The sequence below is a fragment of the Bombus flavifrons genome, chromosome 1, assembly GCF_040668555.2.
Source record: "Bombus flavifrons isolate JBK064 chromosome 1, iyBomFlav1_principal, whole genome shotgun sequence".
In the NCBI taxonomy this organism is placed as follows: domain Eukaryota; kingdom Metazoa; phylum Arthropoda; class Insecta; order Hymenoptera; family Apidae; genus Bombus; species Bombus flavifrons.
The window spans coordinates 1,029,988-1,050,035 of record NC_138442.1 but is presented as its reverse complement, the minus strand read 5'-3'; the positions used below and the strand labels follow the sequence as shown (position 1 = coordinate 1,050,035).

Below are 20,048 nucleotides of genomic sequence, written 5' to 3'. Positions count from 1 at the left end.
AAATAAAAGGAAAACCGCAAAAAAGTAGAAAATGTGCAAGTGAATTTTTCGTTTACTCTGTTGAACTGGCCCAACGTGGTATATTATTCGCCGTTCGCGGATTCTACCGTTCGTCGCGGATTCGCAAAAATAAACTGGCGAACGGGAATCACAATCCAACGGCGCGTATATATTATATATATACGAACTATACATATACACGAACACAAAAGAGAAGAAACGAAATCTCGTGGATTTGTCCATAGCGCCGATTTGTCTGCCGTGGGACGATTATGTGTAATGTCTATGCGTATTACGGGCTATCGAGAGATCCGAGACGGAAGTCGAACGCCTTTGTGAGTTGCCGCTAGTTCGCAGCATGCGTGTGTAGCGTCGAACGGAGGAGCACGCGACGATCTTCGTGCCACGTGACATGAGTTGCAGGTTGCAGGCGCAGGTTCTCCTGGTCGTGCACACGCACTCGCGCGGAAGTCACGAGGAAGGAAACAAGAAGGATCTGGAGAAGCTGATCGGAATACTCCAGCGATCGAGAGAAGTCGACGGGATGTTGCTTGTTCACCGATAGCTCGAATGGTGAAAAATTCCGGAAATCGTGCCGATTCGCGCGAAAGAATTTATCATAGGCCAAGCTTTTCATTTTGATGCATACTTTTTGAAATAAAAAGATAGACTTCCAGAATATAAATGATCTTTCTCCCTCTTTCTTAGAAGATACATATACATATATGTCGTGGAATTCGTGCTGGAATATTGTATTTGATATACGTTTATCCTGAATAACAAATTTTGAGGTCACATTATACAGAAGCATTCACATTATACAAAAACATTGTGAGGCGAAGAGATTTTGAGCAAGTGAAGCAATTCTGGTTTCAAAAGAAGTTAAAAAGAAAATAATGAATTTAGATGCATTGATTAAATTCTAGAAATTGTCAGCTAGCAACAGTTTTAATTGCGAAATGTTTCTTTAGATTTAGTTTGTCTCAATCAATGATCAATTTTTGAGTAAATTAGAGTGTGCTCGCAAATATAGAATTTAAAGGCTCAAACCGTAAATCTATGCTGATTCAATCTTCAAGCATAAGAATTCCATCGACTCAACTTCCGGTTACATTTTCCTCACTGAAATGTAATACAATCGTTTTCCACCTATGCTACATCCTCGGATAACGTCATGATTACGTTTCTCATCGTCACAAAACATTAAACTCTAACTATCGCATGGAAAATGTAACAGAAAACAGGAAAACCTTACGTATGTTTCTAATGAGAGGGTCATAAGAACGATTAAAAGTATTTTATAATCGCATATTTTGCGATTCATCGTTATCCAAACGCTAGAACGAAGAAATATCTGGGATCTAGGATTGCGAATCGGCAAAGTCTCATGCTATTTGATGTTTGGAGTGTCGAATTTCTTGCTATGTTTCATTTTCATCTAATCGTTGCATGAAATAGTGGCAACGAAACGACATTGCCTGCTCCCCGTTGTTGATCGCATTTACGGCGTTCTTTTCGCACCACAGTTGCACAGGCGTAAATCGGCATCTTTGAAGTACGTTTGATGGTATGGTACATATCTTGGTTGTGGTCCGGTATAATTATTTCTACATCTTATCACAAGTACTCGTCGATCCTCCAGCTCGTCCTCGACACATGGGATTTCTGTAACAAAAGAAAATGATGATGCGTTAATTTTTTTTTATTATGTACATTCTTATGTACAGGGGCTCACTAAAGTAATTAAACATTTATAGAAATATTTTATGAATATACTACGCGTATTATACAAAATATTTTGAAACTTCATAGTTATTGAAATATGTAAGACTATTATGATTATATTGATAAAATTTGAAAAATATTTGAAAATGTACATAACGTAGGATATTTATTGTACTTGCATTGTATAGAAGTTACAAAAGTATTTAAGCAATCAATTATCCATTACATTAATAATCCTCAATATTTAGTGCAGGTAAAATATTTGATTTACAATTATTATCTAAAATAATTTTATCTAACCAATGTGTCTATGTTCAAATAATTGTATCTGATGAATACGTGAACATTATAGTTTTTATCGTCTATTATAGTAATCGTATTAAAAGAGACCTGGTATTCTGTGAAATAATATCTAGAATGACTTCATTTGTGTAATTTCCGCTTATGATTGTACTAAGTATACTTAATCATATTATAAATAGGTTTTCAATTATAGAGGGGAAAATAAATAAATATGTATCTATAATATACATTACAGTATTGTCATAGTAAATATGATATACAGATAACAAGACGTTCAGATAAAGCTTATTCGAATAATAGAAGTTCTACAGTAATTGTTATATAATATTATAAATATGGACTACAAGATTAGAGAATTCGATATAATAGTTATAATAGAATACCACTTACTGAAACGGAATTTTAGTTAATATCTGATTAAATGAATTCCTGCCGACTGTATCCATTTATTTGAATGTGAGTTCCTATTATATAAATGAAAATAGTGCAGAGAATCAATAACTATTATATGAATTGCTTGTTCCGCAATAGTTTCAATTAAATGGAGTCATATTCTAATAATGATTTCGAAGATGATAATTTATTACGTGAAATATAGGATAGATAAATATTGAGCCAAAGAAGGAAAAAAAATGTTATGACTCACTTTGGTATCATTAAATAACAACAATTATTACAATAGTACAGTTATTTATTTTAGAATCAGTCAAAGTAACTAAATTAATTGAGACAGTCTCACAAATACTAAGGGAATTTTGGATTGGCAAAATGTGATTTGGTAAAATTAGTTAAATAATCTTTAATAACAGTGGGTACTTTCTGTTTATAATTATTTCTAAATATTTTGACATTTGTACGTGACAGTTTCTTTCGTATCTAATCTAACTTTATATGTGTGAAAGCAATATGTTTCTAACATGTTTGTTGCGAATTATCAACTGAATAGCGACCGGTCAGGTCCAACCGATCGGTTGATATCGCGAACCTTGAATGAATTAACGCTCAAGGTGGAGGAAGTTTAACATATCGAGTGCTAGGATAGTTTGGCACTTTATTTGCACTTGTTGTATACAAGCAGAGTTGGATGTTTTGATCACGACCGTTGTAAGATCCTGTTGAGACTGAAGAAGATGCAATTTTTCTCAATATGTTATGTTATGTAATTGTTCTCATTATGTTTGTCCCAATATGTTACTGATATTCCCCCCAACCGCTGAGTCTCCGTCGTACATCGTCCTTTCCGTCCCTGACTTTTCCCAGGTTCACCTGTACTCTCGGGGGTGCATAACCTTCGGTATTGCCAGGGTTTTTCTTAAATTCTGCGTTATCAGGTTAATCGCTCGGGAAGGCAGGCAATTTGAAGTTTCCCAAAACACAGAGGTGTTGTCCGAGTCATAAACGGACGGCTGCTCCAAATCCCGAGCAATGTTTTATGTGTAAAAATGTACACGCATGTACGCAAATGCAAAAGTATATAAAATATCAAAAGCAGAAGACATATTATTACATTCAGAAAATAAAACATTCTCTTATTTGAATTGAGATGCTTTATTTATATTTGAAGAATCATGAATTTGTATAAATAATTGTATCATGATGATGATTATTGATAAAAATCAAATTAATTTATATTAACGGTAATTTTATATAAAAGTAAAAATTCATAATTCTTGTTATTTTCTCTTGAAGTGTATATTTTTAAAATACTTGTTTTATTATATGAAAATAATGGATTTCTTATTTCTAGTGTAATAATTTTCCTATTTCTCTTATTTCTTTCATTTGATATCGAGAGTTTAGCTAATGATAAACTTTAAAAAGTTATTCGTCTGCAAATTTATTTTTACTTCTCTTAAATCGCCGAAATACTCGTATTTGAAGTGGATCTATAATTAGACAACTTCAAATTGATTAAGAGTACCACTTGAATAAATATACATAGTTTGTCAACTTTTGGCGCGAAATTATCAAAGAAATCTAAACTCGAACGATTTTAGAATAATAAATGCTGCAATGATGATAAATACGTTAAAAATAGCTACTCCATTTTAAAATAAACTCGATTTACAACTGTAAACGGTAACAAGCATATCTCATGGAAAACTTCTCGATCGTTTATTTCAACCAATACAAGGATATTGATTAGGGAGTACAAAGTAAGATAAACAGCAAAATATACAGGGTGCATCACCTAACTCGAGTACTTTACATATTTCACTTATTATTAATAATAAGAAAAAATGTTAGACGAAGACATTATTTGATTTGGAAGGGCAAATATGATAGTAATCATAAAATTTTCCTCAATATCACATTTTTCCAGATTACAAAGTCATTAATGCCTTTCTAAATGGGGCTATATATTTTTATTATCATGGCGTCATAGCTGAGATTAAGACCAATCCAAAAACCTATAATATCATGGCATTCATATGAGCACGAAAAATTCAGAGATGTTCAACAATAGCTAATAGGTATCAGCGAATAATGCCATGATTACGATAGAGGAATTAATGAAAAAAAAAACTCATTTCAACAAGTGTTCAAAATGATGACCATCTAATTCAATATATTTCTGTGAACGATTAACATACGATCTTTGGCCATTCCTATAAATTGCTGAGGAATATTAGCACACGCACTTCTAATGTTGTGGAAATATCATGATAAACTGTTTCGTCAATTACATTCCACGGAGAGAAGTGTAGGTGCGTAAGATCAAACAAATACGCAGGCTATCGAAGAGTTGTATAAAGGCCGACCTAACGTTGAGGAAACTTTCTTCTATTCAACATCATTTTGAACTTTGTTGAAGTAAATTTTTCTTTACTGATCTCTCTATTACAGTTATTTTATTATTTGCAGTTATTATCAAACATTTCTAAATTTTTCGCATTTATGGTCACGTGAATGTCATGTTATTATAGGTCACTGAATTAGTCTTACCTCTTACCTCAACTAAGACATCGATGACCTTGAAGTCTCGAAAAATATGACCTTGAGAATAATTTCATGATTGCCAACATATATGCTCCTTGAAATCAAGTAATGTTTTTCCTCGTTTTTCCTCGTTTTTCCTTGTTCGACATTTTTTTGTATTATCAATAATGAATGAGGTATTTAAGATGTTTAAGCAAGCAATTACGATTATTACAATATAAAAAGCTGTTATTTGATAATAAGGCTATATTGGCCATATATTTATATGAACTCTTTTTCTTATTTCGGTGCGCTAAATTCGTCCCAGTTATACCTATCCCTCATATTCAAGAAAATATCCCATATGAACATAGATCTTTTCAAATATTTTTACGATAGAATGTATAATTTGCCTTTTCTTCTATGAAAATTAACTGAAGAACCAATTATTAACATATGTATTTTTCCTTTCCTTTAAAATTTTATACATATTTTCTATCTTCTTAACAACATATAGAATTCACATCTTATATGACAAGGAAAGTAGCTGATGTATAACATTGTAATGTATTAAAAATTTTACTATATATAACATTTAGAATTCATAATTTATATCGAATATTAAATTTTCTCTAAAAATAGGAAATACTTTAAAACACAAGTACATATTGTAGGAAAAAGAGGAACTGCTTAAATACTTCTATAAATGAATTTATAATTTTTAATAACCCAATGAACATGGTCTTTTTATATAAAATATTTTTACGTTGAACTGCATTTATACAAATTACTTTCTAAGTAAATACAATTATCAGCAAAAGTTTTTCAAATTATGGACTCGATTATACGAATAAAGCAAAAATTCTCCAAAATTGTTTAACAACTAGTGCATAAAATACAAACATATTAACTATTCACCGCACGTATATATGTAGATCTAATCAAACAAACAATACGAGAGAATCGTGCAGGACTGACTGTCATACAGTACCGATCAAAATTACTTCTGACTTTTTTCGCTAGATATTAACACCTCTATTTGAATAAACAAATGAATATGACGATTCTGTGTAACATGTTTCGAAGTCATATCGTTTATTCCATTGTTTTCGCTGTTCCGACACGTTAAATGTATAGGTTGATATTTCGAGTTATTTAAAAGTTATTTTCTAGAACTGATATTTTGTTTCTCAGGTAAGTAAAAGATTTTCTTTCCCATTATGTATACTGTACCTAATCTATGAAGTATAATTATCAGTTCCAGCCTGCAATTTTCTTTGTATATTATATACATTATGATCTAAAAATGTTTTCAAATGTTTGTCGTCCAGTATCGACCATCCAACTGCCATCCAGTATAGACTAAATATTTTTATCTGTAAGTTCAATCTGTTGGTAACTGAAATTAAATTAAAAGATGTTCATTTAATCTTCTACCTTTTCCCACAGAAAAATCTCCGAAATTCCAAAACAGAAAGAAGGAAAATGAACAGAAGAAGGCATGAATGCGGCTTTGAAGCTACTTCTCGAAAATAAGATGATCCAGAAGCAAACTGTTGAGGCTTTCAATGTTTCAAAAACGATGAATGTGATGACTAGGCGCACATTCGAATGTATAGATCAAGAAAATATTAATTATTTTACTTGTGATATATGTAAAAATAAAATTTGAATAAAGATGTGTATCTAAGCTGTAAATGTTTCTTTTTTAACATTATTAATCATTTAGGTCGAAAAATCTACTACTTAAAATTAAAATGTCAATCTTTATTATTTAATTTCACAAAATTAATTGCCATTAATTTACATAATTAAATAATTAAATTACATAATTCCGCATAATTAAGTTGCATTTGTACTATAAACTCATTTTGAAAATTTTGATATTTACCGACTAGTCCAAGACATAACAGAAAAACTTACAGCGGTCGGTACTGCACGATTCTCCCCTAGTACTTAAAAGAAAATTAAAATCCCTTAAACAGTCCACATGATCTTCAAACATGTTCATTTTCTCAAAAGCTCTTATAGCATTTCGCAATGTAACCCTCTGTCAAAGACGTCTACTTCTACCTATTCCTTACCAAATCTAATGGATCATCTGATTCGCTCGTGTATTGCATGTTACAGCCAACGACAAAAGAACGATGGAAAAGTTGTCGAAATAGATGCAGCGTGTACGATCGACGAACAGCTTCGTTTAGCGAGAAGCTGATGGACTGACGATGGAAGCAGGGTGGGAAGAACGAGCAGTAGTAGCAGCAGCAAGCAGAAGCCAGGAAAGGGAGACGAGACCCCGCTCGCGTTGCTGTCGTCGTCGTCGTCGACGTCCTAGCCGTGATTTACATGCAGCCCGGAGGCCGTTGTCGCGGTGGCTTTTACCGTTCTCTCCAGCTCTCTGCTCTTCCAGCTTTTAGTCGCCGGCTCCGTTCCTATGTGTGCATCGAACAGTTGTACGTACACGCAAGCAGGCTCTCTGGCCACCTCCGCGAATCGTCGAATCCAGGAATTGGGTTTCGCGTTGGCGCGTCATTATGTTGTTTATGAGCACGGGAACGTGGCGAGACAGCGAAGAAAAAGTGTCCACGAACGCACCGGGCAATATTTACCGGTCAAGCGACACAGTACCAAACCCGCGTTTCAGGATTTTTCCAACAGGACGAGTTTTATACGGCCGGCTGATCCACTTTGCTTTCGAACCACGACCAATCGCCGCGCCGCTTTGGCAGGCTACCAATGAAGAACTCGTCATGTGTGTGTTTCAGTTGTTGGAACCTAACTTACGATTTTTCCTCCTTTCGTTTACCTTTCTTCCTTTCTTTTTGAAATTTTGCTTTTCCATCACCTTTTATCTTCGCCATTCTTTACGGTTTCATCTTCACGTGTCTCTCCGTTTTGGTATTTGTTTCTTTTTTTTCTTTTGTTTTATTCGAATAGACACGAAGGAGTACAAGAAGACCCTATAAAAACCCTATAATGCGAGATGTACACAATCTCATAAAAATATTTGAACGCTTCTAGACACTTTTTATGAATGTATCATGCGCATTATGTGAAACCTTTTTGAAATTTCATTAACACATTAGCACACGACTATCATAATTGCATTGATAAAGTCTTAAAAAGGTTTGAAAATTTATATAGAAATTACAAGATATGTTGTACAAGTACACATTGCCCAGAAGTTACAAAAGTATTTGAACAGTCGATAATCCATTACGTTAATAAACATATTTAACATTTATTGTATGTTTAAGATGGCTATTCATGGTGCATAGTAATTTTTTATTAAATATATGTCTACAATAAATATCTTGTAATTTCTATATATATTTTCAAATTAGTTTCAAATTTTACCAATGATAGTCGTGTCTCATCGTAGTACTAATGAAGTTGCAAAATGTTTTATAAAATACAGGGTGCGTTATGGCAAACAGACGATTTTCAAATGAACGTTACGAAGCAGGCAGTGGGGGTAGATGCTTGAGTAGGAGGGTATTTAACGCGTCAGGCAATATCACTTCATTTGTTATCATGTCGCTGTGGACATTAGAGCACGAATGTTTGTATACGGTAGTTTCGTAAAAAGCGATAAGTTGGTTATTGAAACTCTTTCGTCGGCGTTCCAATATTGGGCGTCATGGAGACAATTCAAGTCACATTACCATCTCAAGGTTGGTAACATCTTTTCAAACAAGAGGAACAGTCATGAAAAAGAAACCACCTGGACTTGTCGCAAAATGCAAGAACTCTGGAGAACGTGGGAAGAGTGAGAGAAGCCATCATACGGAGTCCAACTTGTTCTGCTCGACGACATGCTGCTGAATTAGGAATGAGCGAAAGCACAGTAAGACGAATGCTACACAAAGATATGGGATTCCATCCTTACAAAACGATGGTCGTTTAGAAGTTAAACGAAGGAGATTTTGACAACGTTCAGTCTCCGCCGAGCTAATGCTCGAAAAATTATTGAAGAACATGAGGACGCGACCATCATGATGAGTGATGAAGCACATTTCACATTCGGTAAAGAAACAGAATTTCCTACACTGGGCTCCACAAAATCCTTGTGAAACACCGTTGCATAACCCGAAAGTGGCGGTTAGCTGTGCTATTGGTAAATTTGATATCATTGGCCCGTACTTTTTTGAGGAAAATGGAATCACCGCGACTGTAAACTCAGCTTGATACATCAATATGATCAACAATTTCTTGAAGCCAGAACTATGGAGAGGAAGGATTAACAGACAATATGTGTAGTTTCACAAGATGGGGCCACCGCTCATAATCAAGTTCCTTGGTCTCCTCGGTCAGCTGATTTTTCAGTGTGTAACTTTTTTCTGTGAGATTACCTCAAGTCACGCGTATACGAAGGAAAGCCACGAACATTAGGAGAACTGAAGGACGCCATTCGCCAGCAACTAGGGATGATAAACGAAGAACTGTTGGGGAAGTAGCAGCGAACCTCCCGGAGCGAATATGAAGTTGCATTCACTAAAATGGTCACCACTTAAGTGACATAATTTTTCATACATAAATTCATCGTCTTTTTCCTCTGCAATCTTCATTTCCTTAAAAAGCATTTCATCCCCACTGTTATTTCTCAAATAGTGCCACACAAGGGCAGTAGGAATTTTTTTATCTCGTTATACGAGTATCCTATTGTAGGTACAGGTATAGTAGGTCGTTCTCGTGACTGGGCTAACGAGAGCGTGTGAGTTTTCATGAAGAAGCACAACACGATGAAAACGACGAGATACGCGCCGAGTGGTCTTGAAACTTGCGCAGCAGGTGAAAGGTAAAGGACTGGATTGCGTGGTGAGAAGCATTACAAACGATTACTCCTGTTTCTGCTGTTAACTCTCATGCATGCGGCATAATGCGTTATTAAACAGCTGTTTCGGGGAGTCTAATGGGAAGCTCGCGCAAATTGCTCGTTTGAATCGCGGATGCCTTTTGGTTATTCGTCTCTTGTCGTTCTTTCACGGAATAAATTGTATGGGCGTTGTAAACGGGTTTTTATTGTCGATATTAACGTGTCCAGTTGAATTACTTATGTTGTATTTAACGTGACTTATTCCCTGAGAAAAGCTTATTGTAGTATTTGTTTGAGTTTAAATTCAAAAAATGGAATTGATATAGTTTACTTCTTCATATTCAATGTTGCATACATGCAATATTGTTCTTTCCTAAGTCATTAATTAGACGATTTATTAGTCAATATGTCTTAAACGATAAATGTAGTTGTATATGGTAAATTGGTTTTCAATTTTGATATATTATTTCTTCTTTACAAAACTACCCGAAAAAATATGTTTCTATTATTAATAATTAATAAAAAATAATTTTTATATACGAAAAAGTACACAAAAAGGCACTAGTTGATCAATTTTTGTGTAGTAAATTACATTTGCGTAATTTTAGTATCATAAAACTATTCAATCTATTAAATGCTTTTCTGTGATAAAAAGATCTTAAATGTGTGTAATTTATGCTAAGTAATAACTATAATTATGTTGGCTCCTTTTTGGTGTATGTAAAGTATTACATATAGTATAATATAACTTGTTAAATTTATTTTCAACTTTGTTTATTGTTTACATATTCTTAAATTCGTGCTTTTATTACATTTTGTACACATAACTTCCTTTTCTATTTTAAATGTTAAATGTTCAAATGTTTATTATTTTTAAGAAACTCTATTTTACATACTTGTTTCACCAAAGAGCAACACCAGTTTTCATTTGTTGAATGATAAAACCCATTTTATTAAATAGTATATATTATAAATTATTCATTCAAAAACAAGCATACAATTAATTTTTAAACACTCAAAAAATTTTAAACCATACAGTATACAATCGCGTTAAATTAACCTATTAAAATTATTATTCCCGGTAACAATATTATTCAATAAATCTCATTCGATTCTTTTTATAAAACTTCACACAATGTCATATAGAATTTTCGTATTTCAATAATATACTAATTATACTGCACTACATTGAATATGTCGGCTTTTTAATATACAATTACAACAATGCTAAAAAGTAACAAAGACAGTAACAGAAAATACAGTCCCTTTACTATCTCACAACGTTCATTTCGCTAAATACAGATATGTCTCGTAATTTGCATTGAATGAGTGAAAACTCAGTTAAAAGTTATTCTTGTATCATCACACTCAAGTTCCAAATCTCGGAGCACGTGCACAAATCGTACGAACTAGCAACAACCCATCTACATAAATTTCATATATCATGGATTTATCATTAGTATAACTCTTCCAAAGCCGTTGACATCCCCTTGGTCCTACTTCGTAATTTTATGCTCGCGTTCCTTCCCCAGGCGCAAGCCAGTTTTATTCCCATCGCAGGCTTTGAGTAGCGTCATTCAGGGTATTTGGGCGAAGAAACGAGAAACGACGGAGAAAACCAGAGGACAAATAGAAACAAAGAGCAGAAAGTGAAAGGAATGGGTCACGACTTCGTTGAAATTTTGTGTCAAACCACTTTTCTGCTTGTTGAATTTGAGTCATTTGCCGACAATACAATTATGTACCATGACCTTTAGCTATCAATGAGAATGACGGGGACAATTGTTGGATATAGATTGAGCGTCTTAACGGTAATGAATGAATTGCTAGGATTTAAGATTACTGAATTTACGTGCATGAACATTATTAAGTGGTTCGTGGATTTTTCTACTTCCAATGGTATTAACGTTGGGGTTATAGTATGTGTTACTCTCAATTTTATATTTTGTTAGTATATCAATTTCCTAAATTTCAATTTTCTCATAGTTCAATCTTTAAATTTCTAATTCTCCCTTAATTCAGATCCTAATTTTTCTCACTTAAATTTACTATTAGTATTCGATTTTTACGTTCTGAATTTTCCTATTATTCAATCATTCAATTCTTAGTTTTTCCAAAACACAACTTTCCAATCCTACAATTTTCAATTTACCTAAATCTTCAGTTTCTAATTTTTTCATTTTTCACAATCCATTTCGAAAATAAGTCATTATAAATTTCATTTCTCACGCAATTTCACCTATGTCAACTATATGTAAAAATAGTGCATTAATTTTTTTACATTTTTGTGATCAATTTGTGTGATCAATATATTACTAACTGAACGAATTACTCTTGAAGTTATTCCTAGAAAAGATCTAACAACCATGAATATTGTTCGGATTATCACAGTGATTTTAAGCTTATAAAACATGCTCGTAAAATAAAACATACAGACATTCGGTCTGTCCTTTCTATTTTACTTTCAATTAAATGTATACACGTGGAGTTATAATTTATGCTTGAAATTGTTGTAATTGAATAGAAGGAAGATAAAGTATACGTGATATCGTTTATAAAATGTTCGTGATAATTAATTTATGAATTGCTTATGGTATAATATTACCTCTTAGATTTACTTGATTTACTTAAGTAGTTTTCATTTAATATGTTGCATTTGCTATGACATATATTTAAATTACTCATAAAAATGCAATATGAATTTTACTTTTAAAAAATTGATTTTTGTTTTCATGGTTCAATGTTGATTAAGCATTATTTACTCCCCCCAGAGACTACTGCTAACTCTGCTAGTTTCAAATGATTACTTTTTTAACACAATAAATATTTTATTTTTATCATAGTTTGAACAGTTTCATCTACAATTGACAATTGCTGAATATGTATTTTCAACTATCTATCAAAGAGTCCTATAAATCCGAATAAAAAGAATAACTATCTAAACTAGTTATTCATCTCGATTAAAAACAGAAGCTTCAAAGTCGACGAACCTACACAAGATTCAACAGAATGTATCAAGAGGATGCACGGACAAATATATTTCACGCTTAGAAATTCGATACAGATGAATTTAGATAGCAAAAGAGAAAAGAAGAAAATGGGGGTGGTAACTCTGTTAGCACTTCGCACAGCTAGTCATTCATACATACATACACAAAAGCTTGCGGCACTCTTCGCTCGGGGAATGAAAGATCGGACGTCGATGGTAAAACGTGCTTGCCTGGACTTGCTAATGGATTCCGCACTCTGATTTCACCTTCTTTTCTTTTTTCCCTTTTTTATCTTCTTCCTTTTTTATTTCGTGGTTCCTCTTAAATTCATGTACTTTGCATGCCTTTGTTCAGGTGCGCATACTTGGCGTTCTCGTAGAAAGCTATATACATAATTGAAGAACCTCTAGCGAACCCTTTAACTTCCAACCTTTGCTACACCGCACCGAGAAAACCCGCTTATTGTGTATTTTATAACTGAACGTATTCGACCCTATTAAATTTGCGAGCAATTAAGCGTCCGTTTGAAAAAGGAATCGATATTTCCCGTTTCGTCGTTCTGTTCTACGAAAAAAGAGAAGAAACGCGGAAATAAATTTAACACTATCCTTAGTTTATCATTTATAATATACAGAAATATCTCTGTAGAGTCCCTTTGATATCGAAGGTGCATTTTTTTATAGGTTACATCATTCAAAAGAAATTATTGTTACTTTGTAATTGGTCAAAGAGCACTTTTTGAAATATTTTGGTATCGATGACGAATAATTGGTTCGGTACTGAGATTACTTTTTAGCTGTATCGCTTGTTTTTAAAGCGATTTGGATAATTTAGTGGAAATAAAAATATTGTAATTTTAATATTTAGAATGCCTCATGTAATTGGTATTAACTGCACTTTTAAAAAGAATGCCATGAAAAAGTATGGTATGATATAGAATGAACCTATCGGACTCAACTTCATATATTTTTATGCGTGAAAAAACAGTATTAGTAAAGTACGAAGTGTTGAAACAATAGTAAGATATATTTTTATACATTAAAATCATTAATTTAAAAGTTTTAAGTTTACTAACATTATGAGATATTGAAACTATAATAAATATTTGAATGATCTTTCGTTGAACCCAAGACACTTTTCTATCCTTTCCTTTTCATTATTAAGTATAAGGATTGTATCCTTTTTTTGAAATATTTTATAACAATATTTTGTAACAAAACACGTTGTTGAATATTTTGATATTTAGGAAACAAAGCTACTGTTATTCTATTATTAATTTCCAAGACTCATTATTAGCTTAGTGAATAGTATTATAATATTAATATTAGAATAGAATCGAATAATCATTAAACATTAAGGTTATCATTAAACACGGTACTTTAAAACAATAAAAAATACAAATATCTATGTAACATAAAATAAGTCAATCGTGATTTAAATAAATTTAAAATCAATCGTAACTTCAAATAAATTTTCATAAATACGTCTATCATAAACTAGCTGCCATTCCGATAATATCTAAGTTGTTAACTCCTTTTATGATGTAATTCGCGTGCAGAATATTGGTCATCTTCGAACAATATATTTTTATCCATTCTTTCGATTAAGTAAGAAAGGCAATTCCATCCAACAACCTTCTTGTAATATCTCAAAGCAATTAACTGTCTTTGTATTTAGTAGTTAAACGATACGGAAGTATCGTTATTACGTTAATACCTTGGCTCCGCTGCTAATGCAATTTCCAGGTGGCAATTAGTCATTGATACCCTCTTTTTGGAACATTTATCGGATGCTTTCTACGACTAATCTTCTTAAACACTGTCATTTAACTGGCATGCTTTATAATTGACAGTTTGCAGTTACAATGAACAAATTATAGGTATATATAGTTCGGGTTGCCATATCATATTTCGCGACAGTGCTTTTTAATCGTCCGGATTTCCACGCCAGGTAGTAATAAACCTTATAATTTTTCTTTAATTTATATCAATTCAACATCAATTTGGAATGAGTTTTGCATCATTTGCAAATAAGTTCGTATTATTAGAGACTTGTAATAATAGCACCAGTGTTTCAGTAAGTCACTAATAAATTATCCCTTTTTCAAAGAAATAAGAAAGCTTTATAAAGTTCCTAATAATTAAGATTACAAATAAATATTCAGAACATTGCAAATAATCTTCGTTACTGTTGATTCAGAAATACATAATTTTAAGAATGAAATTTAAATATTTACTGTGTGCGTTGACTCGAATATTTAACTTACTCTTGTATTTCACAATGTGTAATTTAAATTACAATTTTATATTTCTAGTTTGTTTTATTTTACAATTTCTTATTATAACAAAATTAATTTTGCTGGTTTTATTATTTATTTTTTCATAAAGCCATAGCAAAATTTCAAATGCTACAACTAATTAACTTTAATTAAAAACTTCAAACTTTGAAATCATTTTCATCCCTTTTGAATATTTCTAACTATTACCATATCGTTTCATTTTTAATTATATCAAATTATGTAACTAGTTATTTGCTTCCTTCTTTTTGTAACTGTTTTTAATTATTTATATATATGTATTTACTTTTATTCCCATACTAATACTACAAACAATCAATATTATTAAACTTCTGAGAATGTCTTAATGAATAAATAACCTATTTTCGCTTACAACACAAACAATCTTACTTATATCAAGTTATATCAAATATTACTAACATGCGGTTAGAAAAACTAAACGAATCAAAATAAGCAATGTACACTATTGAGAAAGCTAATCACATGTCATTCGATCTTCGTTAACCTACTAACCCATATCAATTAGATATTTCTTATCTATTTCTTAAATTTCTAACTCTAGTTCCGTATCTTAAACATTTATTTAGTATTCACGTCACTGAATTAGTACTAGGTCATTCTATAAGTAATACGATTTTTCTAAAAACTGAAAAAAAAGAATTACATCGATAAAAGGTGGTATTATTCCTTTGATAGGATATTGAAGTTATAGAAATTATTTAATATGAGTTATTTACTATGCCTTCAAATCTAAGTATTATTGAATTATGTTATTGCCAGTAATTAGACTATTTAAAATCAGCGTTAAAAGAAATATTCAATTCTGATGGGAGTTTTGATGGAACATCTAATATTCTCATTCGCAAAATATATTTATAAAATTATGTAAATGAGAAACGAGTAATGTTGCGAATGATTAAAAGGCACAGAATTCAAACATTTCTTCAAAATTAAAAGACTTTTAAATGATGACAATAAAAATGTAGAACTAGAATTATAACAATAAAAGAAATATTACATCAATCCATAATTGCACTTTTGTGTGTTTTTTAAAAACATGTGATTAAAAACAGTCATTTTACGCAGATGAAATTAAAAAATCTACCATTAAAATAACAAAAAACTATACCTTTTTTTTGTTCTTTCACAGTAACCAAAAGTATTTATGAGTTTATGAATTCATTTGATACGTTATATTTTCTGTCTTAATTTCCTATGAACAATTATATGCATCAAACAAAATCAATTCATTTAGCAATATCTGAAGAAATTTCATTCCTTATACGCATTCAAAAAAGCTATCTTTTTTTAGCATAAATGTGTATTATGATTTTGAACTTCAGTACTGAAATATTTGATAAATTAAATATTTATTAAGCATAGAATAGAGAATACAAGTACAAATGGTCACGTAAATCTATTTGTAACTTCGCGAATGAGTCTTCAAAACTTATATACAGGTGTTCATAAAACCATTTGGGCACTTATTGTAGAAATTTTCTACATATTCTATGTGTTATATAAAACATTTTGAAATTTTATTAGCATTACGATGAGATACATCGTGATTGTATTGTTAAAATTTGAAATCAATCTGAAAATATAACATACTATATATGTATATTGGAAGTTACTTGAATTTATATAATAATATAATATATTATTATATATTATATATAAGCTCGAAAACCTTCCAACCTCCACACCATCCGAGTAATGTTACGAATTTCGGCTCGCAAAACGTGATATGATGCCTCCGATAGTGATAAGCCGGTTGATTTCTCGATAAGCAACATTTAATCTCCGTAAGTAAAATACAATAGCGTATTTGGCCACGACGCGACGCAACGAGTTTCATACACGGTCTCCGTACAATATCGCGCGTAGTCCGGTGTTCCGTTGGAGGTTCCAGCATCGAGTTATTAAGCTGGCACCAGCGGCCATGTCCAATACTGGAAAAGTGGTAGAATTTAATTTAAAAAATAGGTTTGTCGGTGGCACCATCGCATAGAGCGCACAGTTTTTTATATTTTTAATTTCCAGCGGAGAACGTCGTTTCTATCTGTCACTGACATACCCTCCTCATCCCTGTTTTGAAATGAACGAAAAAAGAGAGATAGTGGGAGAGGGGGGAGAGAGAAAGGGCATCAGAGCTATTCTGTCGATGTATGATCTGGCCACTGATATATGGCGGTAACGTGAGCAAAAATGCGAGGCCGATTGAATTACATTGAGTTACGTGTCGTTACGCAACGTACCTATGGGCAGAGAGAAGCCTCGGCAAATTTATAGTACGACCTTTTGGTTACGTTTGATTTTGAAAAATCGTCGCCGTTCGAAATTACGATCCCACCCACGCCCCGCGCGTTTTGGCACGTGCGCGTCGACCATATTTATTTGCCCCACGTGTTCTCTCGGGGAACCACTTGCTGTCTCTCTCTTTCTTATTCTCTTTTTCCATCGTTCGGATCATATAATCTCTCTCTCTCTCTTTCTTTGTCGAACATGGACGCGGTGTTCCCGATTTTCGGATGCCCCCGCTTTCCGGCAAAATATGCGGCCCGTGGAAACGACGCTTTATAATATCATGGCTGACACTTATCGTTATGCATTCTTAAGTGATAAATCTCGAACGAGCCGCGGAAATGTTCGAAATTTCGGAGCGAACGCGCGGTCGTCGCGACGCGGATCTTCGATGGTTGCAACTCGGCCACGCGCTGATCTATATCTGTTCGTGAACGTGTACGTCTCGTGCATTTTCATTTCATCAGAAATACTGATATGTAATTGTAGCTTCAGTAAGACGAGAAATAGATATCTGTAGAATATTTTTGGATATATACATATTCATTCTAATTGTAACTGTCTATATAACTTCAATCCTGGCAAAGATAAGAACAAATTTATTATGCTATAATATCATTTAATGTATGTATTCTTCAGTAGGACATATCTAATAATAAGTTGGTATATGTATTTTCGAAGTAAAACGTAATTGTGTATGTAATAACCCGCACAGATCATGTAAACTTTTAGACAAATAAAGAACACATATACACTCTTTCACAAATATTAGGACTTATGAAAAATAAGATGAATATGAATAATCATCAAGATATCATCAAAACCATTAAGAAATCATTAATTATATTATGCATCATTTATGAATAGTTCTATCAGATGGAATATCTCTTTCATAAGCATCACACATATCATTTAATTCTTTTCGAGAAAAGAAAAGCGTTAAATATAGAAAATGCATTCTATCGTTAGTTTACAGATAATACAATTTTTCAATATTTAAGAAAATCAAAAGATCATAATAAAAAAATATCCAAGACGCATGAAAGGATAATTTTTTTCAATATATAAAAAATATATAAAAAATCGGCAGAAACTTTCTAGATAATTTAGAATTTCTTAATAGAAATATATTTTTGGATACATTATTTCTTGTACATTCTTTTTCACTACAAAAGACTGAGAAATATAAAATAGCGGAAATAGTAGGGCGAAAATTATGTAAATTATGTCTTCTGAACTACAATACTAATGATTCGATATGTAAACTAACGATAAGTAAGTTCTTTGGTAATAAAAACGTCTTTGATAATAAAACTTTTGTTACTTTAATATTATTAATAAGTGTTTAATAATATTGAAGTCTATATACATATTATTCTTCTTGCTATAAAAATTTCATTGATGATTCGTTTAATGCTGAAATGATATCTTTTTATTACTATAATAATATTATGAAAAATGAGTTAAAATTTACTACGCATCATTAAGTTATATCCATATCTTCATATTAGAAATTTTTTCTTATTACATCGATAATAATATTGTGATGTAGCATTTCATTAAATTACATTAGGAAAAATAAATTTGCATCAAAATATGATTTGAATGATCAACAGTTATTGAAATCACATGTTCGCGAAAAAAATTCGTCCTACAATTCGAAGGCTGGGACTAGTTTTCCCAAACGTTATCTTCTACAGAGCAAAAATTCGCCTCCAGCTGCTAAGAAATGCTACTACCATCTCATTATACAATCATCTCCGTGCTTATCTGTGGGAAAAATTGTCTTTAGTCCGTATTCTTATGTTGATTCTTCCGTATCTTATATTTGAGAAAAAATATACGCTTAGATTAATCAAGATTTTTCTCGTTATCTTTCATTTTGCATTTATACTTCTATCAAAATCTAACAAAGCATTGTAATTTCATGTTTTATACATATCTAATTATTTTTGCTTTTTTTATTCTTGTCGGAGTTAGATACATATTGAAGGAGTATTTTATTTCCATAATTATTATGCATTATGTGTGAAACAGACTTGAAAGATTTGTGGATTATTAATTGCTAACAATTAAAACACATATTGAACATTGATATCCTCGGTAGGAACCTATTAACCCTAAGTAATAGAAAGAATGATTTGGCAACACTAGATACGTCTATTCTTAAAAATATACAAACGATTAGAGGTTCTAGAGAGAATAACTCTGATTGTGATTGACATGCATAACGCATGAAGGGATGCATTAGGCATTCTGTACATAAGTCTACATAATTTATAGAAAATTTTAATAGTTAAAATAATCTGCCATATCATAAAGATAGTTTCTAATCCTTTCATTACAAATAATAATTGCTGCGATATCCATAATTATCTAAACATTTCTTTTCTTTTACTTCTTCTTCTATTCTTAATTCCATTAAACTGGTCAAGCATCTTTTGCTTTGATTTATTTCAATGATTATACGAATTTGAAAATGCAGGCATTGTATTTGGGTGTACTGGGAAACATGTACAAAATGTTCTTTTAGTTTATTCCACTAAGAACTAAAGTGAAAAAACGTAAATTATGTATTATCAAATATTGTTTTCTCGGGGTATAAAAACTTTAATAGAATAATAAACGTTTTATGAAAGCTCACTGCATAAAGCAGAGATACAAAACAGTGATGATTTATGACTTAAGAAAATAT

General features: G+C 31.9%; 1 protein-coding gene across 1 annotated transcript in view; it reads right to left on the bottom strand.

Moving 5' to 3' along the window:
* Positions 1–1,325: 1,325 nt before the first annotated feature.
* foxo (forkhead box, sub-group O) overlaps positions 1,326–20,048 on the bottom strand; it is a 296,218-nt gene continuing 277,495 nt past the window's right edge. Inside the window, exon 8 of the transcript XR_011174217.1 lies at positions 1,326–1,665. The gene's annotated coding sequence lies outside the window, so the exon portion shown is untranslated. The remainder of the gene's footprint in view (positions 1,666–20,048) is intronic.